Source organism: Bidens hawaiensis, unplaced genomic scaffold, assembly GCF_021521415.1.
Source record: "Bidens hawaiensis isolate Kalapana, Puna unplaced genomic scaffold, B.hawaiensis_p1.1 tig00419532_1, whole genome shotgun sequence".
NCBI lineage: Eukaryota > Viridiplantae > Streptophyta > Magnoliopsida > Asterales > Asteraceae > Bidens > Bidens hawaiensis.
Window position 1 is genome coordinate 320 of NW_027504892.1, and position 7,779 is coordinate 8,098.

A 7,779-nucleotide genomic window follows, 5' to 3' on the forward strand; every position below is an offset into this window, starting at 1 on the left:
CATGAGGAACAGTTATAATATGCAATATCCTTTTATTTTGTTATAATAGTAATATTGCATTTTATTTATCTAACCGAATGATCGACCCGACCCGACCCGACCCATTTGGGCCCGAAAACTTTGACACTGGAAAAAAATTAAGCATCAAAAAATTCCGAACCCATGAAAAAAAGTTTTTGGCTCCGCCACTGCTCAAATTGAACATTGTCTTCTTGCTTATCGAGATAATTTGAACAATTTCATGTTCAGAATGGATAATGACAGTCTCATTAATTATAGCTTACATTATTAAAGAAGAAAAGAAAAAATGAAAAATGCCAATTAAACCAGAGCGATCTTTCGGCATAGGAAATCGGACTGTCTTTCTTACTTAAACTAAGTTAAGGGAACCAAAGAGCTTTCTCCGCGGTTCATTGCTTACTTAACCTTCTCAGTTTAGCATTCTACTAAAAAAATCTTCTTTCTCAGGGTCAATCTAGTCCTCTTTGAATTAATGGGGGGGGGGGGGGGATAAAAATTTCAAAAAGTTTATTCGATTGGTATCTTCCTACGTTTGCAAGGATTTCTTGAAATTGCAATTAGGGCGGTAATATGTGATTGCAAAGCTACGTTTGACTGAGTCCAAGACTGCAATTGTTCTTCAATCGTGGATTGATTTATTCAAGATTGAAACCTGACTATGTGAGATACGAGTGTTTGTCCGATTACTTCTTTCTGAGGGATTTTATCCTGACAATGTTGGCTACAAGTATTCGGCGGATTGCTTCTGTTGAAGGGACATTCTTGAATGGGTTGATTTGGTTAAGGAATATACGGTTCTTGTTATTGGATTAAGAATCTAATCGTTCGGTATTGATTAACGAAGGTTGGAACTCTGAATCATATGCCCAAAACAGTAATGCATCCAAGCGTATTGGTTGCCGAAGAGCTTCAAAGAGGAATGATTTGGGATAAAAGTTATTAAGAGAGTGAATACCAATGTGAAATATGTGGAACGATCGAGTTGTTCATGAAGATGTGTGACGAGGTAAAATGTAAAGACATTTTTACTTTACCAGTATGACAGATAGCCAATGACTTATTGCTGATTGACTCGTTTGATTGAACCATATCATAGGCCAGTTGGATGATCGGGATGATCACCTAGACATGCTTATTTGAGGGAGAGATGTGATACGAGTAGCTACAAGTTGTTAGTTTGCTTATAAAGAGTTATATTTTGTCTGTTTGCACAAGCCCGAGAATCATCAGTTAATGGGGAGTTAAAGTATTACGGCTAATGATATGCAGTTAAAGTATTCAACGTTAACGTATTAGAGGCTAAAGTATTGGATGCTAAAGTATTGGAAAGCATTCGACCGCTACGGAAAAGGGGGTCTATTAGTCCACAAATTTGGTGTCCGCAGCTGTTCGAATAAGATAGGGGTAGTTTAGTCTTGACACTTAATGTATAAAGGCTCATTCGCTAAGTATGTTAAGCGAATGAGGGCTCATTCGTTAAAGACTAGGCTCATCCGTTAAGTTAGGAGTCCACTCGTTACTACAGTGTAACGAATAGAGGCTCATTTGTTAATAAGCATGTTTAGTGAATGGACTATAGAAAGACCTTATTCGTTAGTCCAGTTAACGAATGAGAGGCCTCATTCGTTACTACAGTTCTAACGAATGGGGAATGCCTATAAATAGGCCTTCCATAGTAGACTTGCATAGAGATGTGTGCCATATTTATTCCTTATGTAACATTATGCTTCCGGATTCTCTCCTCACCATAATGTATTCATCCTCCATTAATGTCTTGTTCCTTTAACGTATTGATTGAACACGAGTTACGTATCGGTATTGCGACTAGATTCCTAGGCTCAATAACGTATATACAGCATTAATGAAGAGGATTATGCACTTTATTTAGGAGGAGATTGGAATGCAGCAAAAAGATTAATCAAGTGGAAAAAGTTCGAATTCGCAAAAGCAACTGAAGCGGTGAAGGAAGCCCATTCAAGCCTAACCAAGAACTCTTTTAAATTTAATAATGTTTAAGGGGAAATATTAGATAAAGAAACATTATTTAGTTTATAGTTTATATTAATTGTATGATATTATTATGACATATTTGTATTATTATTATTTAGAATAAGACTTAGGGTTTGATTGGGTATGCAATTAATATACCGTTAATAGGTAAAACTGTTATTAAAGGTTTATCTGTTAACCATCGCAACCCTTCATAAACCATCGCATCCCTTTACAAACCCTAGTCTATATAAGAACATCTTCTGCACTATTGTAAACTGTGAAGATCAATCGAATTGTTGTGTTGATCCATATTTACTGTTTCATCTTCTAAATTGAATTATTATATTCTTGTTCTTGTGTTTCTGCTTTCCGTTAACAGTTATTCGTTAAGAGACTTAGAGTGGTACCAAAAGAGGATTTTTTTTTTCTTTTCTAGGATTGGTAACTTTAAGAAGAAACGGAGTTGTTTGTGATGAAACGGAGGTTTTCCGCCATATGACATGGTGGAATTGCCTTCCACCTCATCAATTGAGTCAAATGGTAATTGGGATTCACCATATGAGATGACAGAATCTAAGTTTGCAAAAACTGCTTCCCTTTTCAGAAATCATGAACCTTAGGGTTCAAACATTGTTTAAATCAAAATTAAAGAAAACTTTTTTTTTTACATTTATTCTTTCGGGATAGCCAATTTTGTCATCAGGGATGGCAGAAAAGCAACCCACTTTTCATTAGAAACAACTCTGTATAGTTTCCATTAGTTTCTTCCCAATCCTATCGATCCTACAAAATACTCTAGAAAAATATATATACTTCTAGACTTCATCTCTACTTATATCAGTGCAAACTTAAATGCAGCTAATGAGTGACAATATATAGTACGTATATCACCTTTTCGTTGGTGTCTAATTAAATAACGTCCCTATTGTATTAAGCCGATGTTGTTGAGACCGGACCGGACCAGTCCGACAAGGATTCGGTCTACTGACTGGTCCGGTTCTATGTAGTTTGCTCGCCTCCCAGAGAAATTACCGGTCCATACCGATTCAACAAGTCCGATCGGAAAACCGGACTGGTTGAACCGCTTTACTATGAAAAAAAATATTTTTTTTGAAATTTTTTTTTCAACACTAATCTTATTTTTTTACCAAATTTGTTCGGACCGGTTCGATGGTTGAACAGGTGAACTGGTTGCCCGTTCGGTTCGCTGTCTGATCCGGTTATGAAATTATTGTATTAAGCAATATAACTAGTACATGATTACAAAGTGGGTAATATATACCATTTCACGTGAGATTTTTTGATGTTTTATTCTTTTCAATTTTTATCTTCGAAATTTCAATCTAAGGTTCAAAAACAATTAGAGTTTATACACTCAAACCAATAATGGTGGTGGCCTTGATGGCAACGATGATGGTGGTAGTGGTCAGGTGGTGTTGTAGAAAAAGTATGGTGCATATGTTGCATGCTTTGTTATTCGCACTAAAGAGATACTTGTCAAGTTTCAAGCTTGCTTCCGGTGAACTTGATGATGATACATATATTGTAAAAATGGAGCGTTTTTATAATTCGAGAGCGTAATCGAGTTTGATTTGAGCGTAATTGAAATTTAAGCTTTGTGAAATAATATAATTGAGCGCTATTACGATGATCGATTTAACGCTAAATACGCTCAAAAAGGTATTCAATTTATAACTGAGCGTATATGAGAATATTCGTATTGTAATTTTCGGAATAAAAATAATTGAACTTTTCAAATTCATGTTAGAATATAAGCTTTGTAAACAAAAAATAATGAATTGGTGCGTACAGTAAATTCAAGGATAAAAATGGATTGAAGAAAGGAACAAATATGCGGAACGGAAAGAATTTGCACAATGAATTTATGTTCGTTCGGCTGAATCGATGGATATTTTTGTAATTGATGAATCAATGATTCTAATTGACAAATCGATGAGCTAGATCGCAGATTTGGATTTAGGTTATTTAAATTAATTCCACCGCGTGAAATTGAAATAGGCGCTCAAGATCCTCTCGGTTGTCACACCCCAACCTACGGCGGAACATGCTGGGACGCGACATAATTGTATTTTGCATCATAGCTCAAAAGACACTAAAGAAAATTACACGTGTCAATATCTAAATTATTCATTTTATATATCAAATACGCAAAGCACAAACATTGTCTCAAAAGAAATAAACATTACAATTAAAATAAAAATAAAATCCGTCTTTATTCATCATGTAACCTAAGGTCCAATCTATCCTTTAAATTCTTTCATCCCAAATAGTTACCTGCGTCATGTTGAAAATATGTAGTTTGTCAACAGTAAGTTGAGCAAGTAATCATGGTTTTTGTATATATATAATATTAAAAAAGACAATTCCTTGCGATAAACATGAACTACTACAACTAGCATAACAATAATATAAAAGGTTGTCTTTTCACTCCAATCACATAGATAACTAGCTACTCTGATAGCATATGATCATACTAATGAGGATGAGGATGAGGATGGGGATGAGATACCAACAACCATAACTCAAAAAAACACATAGTCGCAATTCGCACGTATTAACTAATCGAGCAATTTCATATCTACGCAAATAATGGAATTGTAGTGAAAATGAAAGTCTAATTAACTTGTGAACGCATAATGTCCCCAAAATGTAAAACGGTAAAAAGAGGAATGCGAATTACTTACCTTATCGAATGAATTAACGGAGATGAAACGGTGGTAAGGGTTAATATAGGCTTTGTCACGCTCCTCGGGATACGTCAACAAAAGGTCCTATTTGTTAACGATATTATTAATAAACGAAGAAAAATTAATAAGACATATAATGTATTTAAGGCTTGATGGGGTATTATTAGTTTGATCATCAATATTGCGTTTTATAATCGGTTTGAAAGATTTGGACCCGCAAGACTCACCTTGAATAGGGACGTCTGCGCAATGACCAACTGCTCCAGCAGGACCCACCTTGCTCAGAGAACCTTACACGCAGTACGCCAGCTGTACCCGCAGGGAAAGCCTCCCAATGGTGAAGTACCCCGCCTGTTCCCGCAGCTGCGGATACAAGCCATCAGGGAAGGCTACCCGCACTAACAGCAAGGCTACACGCACAAGGCATTCGCTACTTCAGTAGTCACATGAAGGAATGAGCAAGGCGGGAATACTCCCGCCTAAATGAGCCAGTCCGTATGCTTCTGGAAGGTCTTTCGTACTATACCTACTAAGGTATGGGCAGAACAGACAATTTGACCAGAGCAGCCCATGAACCAATCACAGGGTGACAGCTCACCGACAACAATACGAGGAGGAGCACCCTCTAGTACTGTTTGTCACTATTAGCCGCTGCCTACTCACCAACCCTTACGATGGGACGTGCGCAGCCTACAGGTGGTGGAACAGTGCGTAGCCGGCAGTAAAGGAACAGTATACAGCCGACCTTTACTGTTGGCCGTAGCCAATCCACCAACCAGCATGGCCTGTGCGTAGTCCACTGTTGGTGGAACAGGAGTACTATTCAGCCGGCTGTACCTTCTAGGAAACCTACCTTCGGCTATAAATACTCCAACACCTTGGAATGGTAAGGACATCATCTGATATCTCAATCTTATCTAGCAATCTCTTAATATACACTTATATTCAGAGCAATCTAGTCTGATTCTCACGCCGGAGGGTGGTCACAAGGAGGAACCCCCCCCCCCCCCCTTCTCAGTGACGAGCTTACGGTGTCTGTTTTGCAGGTCCCTTGAAGAACAACCTTCTCTGCTGGACCTCATCCTCGTAGGAAACATTACTTAAACCCCAGATTATCTATAATCTGCCCAGGGTTCACTTAGTGTTTCTTCAATTGGGTATTAACATTTGATAACTAAGATAAGCAATCCCATATGTTTTATCTATATTTATATTTAAAAGCAAGAGAATATTAGTAATAAATTATCAATGTTAATCATAAAAATTGAAAAGGATTAAAAGAAAAAGGTTGTTTGTGAAGGCACAACATCGAACCTTGCTGATTATACATATATAAATTGAAATATACATTTATTTAGTTTTTACAACCTTAAAATGTACTCTTGTAATAACTCTTGCATTACAAGTGTTAAAACAAGTGTTTAGTCACTCTTATCATATTTTGGTACAGACACAACTCTTTGAAATCACATCAAACGAAACCCCATTTTCCTGCAATCGATCCTGTAGATCAGTTGGACCGAAAACAATCCCGGGAGGAAAAACGCCGCCTTTTGGCAGATCACCGCGTTGCGCTAAAACTAACAGCGCACACTGAACCAAAATGATAGGAGTTGTCACATAACCAAGCTCCGGTCCCATTATTCTCGTAATGATTTCTGTATCCGGCTCTTCAGAAACACGACTAGCGTCACTAAACCCGCGGCCCACGAACCACATCTTAAAGCTTGCGCGTGCTATTTCCTCATCAGTTGGACCATTCTTGCTGAAACACCCGAGACTGAAAACCCATGGGAAATTCAATAGAAGCCACCTCCCCATGGTGCTCTTTCCAAGTAGTCCAATAGATAGTCCTAATGCAATGACTCGTTGTATATCGACACGGTTCTTGGTGGCTATCTTTACTCCAAAATGAGCAGGTTTGATGTTGGACCAAAAAGCTGTGCGTTTCTCTACGTGTTCAGGATTCTCATCGACTCCTTGAAGACCACTGGGGTTGTCCGTAAACAACGAGAGTGTTCGTCTGACGACACTAGCGTCCGCAGATGGGAGTTTCACTGCATAGAGTCCTAGCTTCTTTTGATGTTCTATAGTTGGTTCGTTTGGATCAGGACCACAACCTGGAATCTGTGAGGAATAATTAATGCATATTTGCTAGAAATTAAACCAATCTCAACTTTGATATTAAATTATGTTGAATCTTTTGGATTATTAGGTGGTTTAAATACGCTTTTTTATAGGTTTCCGTACTTTAAGCTCCATTTGGTTGACAAGCAAACTCCATAAAGTTAGGAAAATTTGTAAGCAGCGTATTAAGTTTGATAAGAAAAAAAGCTCAATGGAGTTCGTTTGTCGCTCAATCGAACTTGCCAAATTAAAAAACAAAAAAAAAAAAAAAAAAAAAACAAGTTACCCTAGGTCGAGTTCTTCTACGAATTGATCGTCGCAACGTTGTGAGCTTATCAGCGTTAGCCACACCCAAAACTGCGGATTCATACGTTGCAAAATTGCCCACAATCCCTTTATTCGATTCAAGATTCACGTACGCTTGAACCCGGTTGGGAACCGCAGGCGAAACCCACTGGCTGGAATTAAACAGCCACCCTAACTCAGCCGGAACCGAATCAAACCCACAAGCTGAAATGACCAAACTACCCGTCTCCACAGCCTTCTCATAGTAATCCGCTTCCATTCTCTCCATAAACTCCGGTTCACCAGAAATATCCAAGTAATCGCAGCCGGCTTCAACGCATGCAGCAACAACAGGCTCACCGTGAAGGCGGTATGGGCCGACGCAGTTAAGGACGAGCTTAGCTTGAGAAGCCATGCGGCGGAGAGATGATTGGTCAGAGGTGTCAGCAATAAGGATGGGGAGGGTGGTCGGGTGAGATGTGGAAGCCCATTTTACGACGTCGGCGAGTTTAGAGGAGCTCCGGCCGGCTAAAGCAATGGACGTGAGAGGTGAATTGGGTGAAAGAAACTTGAGAGCTTCTTTGACAACGTGTTTCCCAGTGAAACCAGATGCTCCGAAGATGACAATGTCGAAAACTTCTGTCAT

At 38.5% G+C, this 7,779-nt stretch overlaps 1 pseudogene; it reads right to left on the reverse strand.

Annotated features, from left to right (window-relative positions):
• Positions 1-6,155: 6,155 nt before the first annotated feature.
• LOC143609295 (putative mitochondrial saccharopine dehydrogenase-like oxidoreductase At5g39410 pseudogene) lies at positions 6,156-7,779 on the reverse strand (annotated as a pseudogene).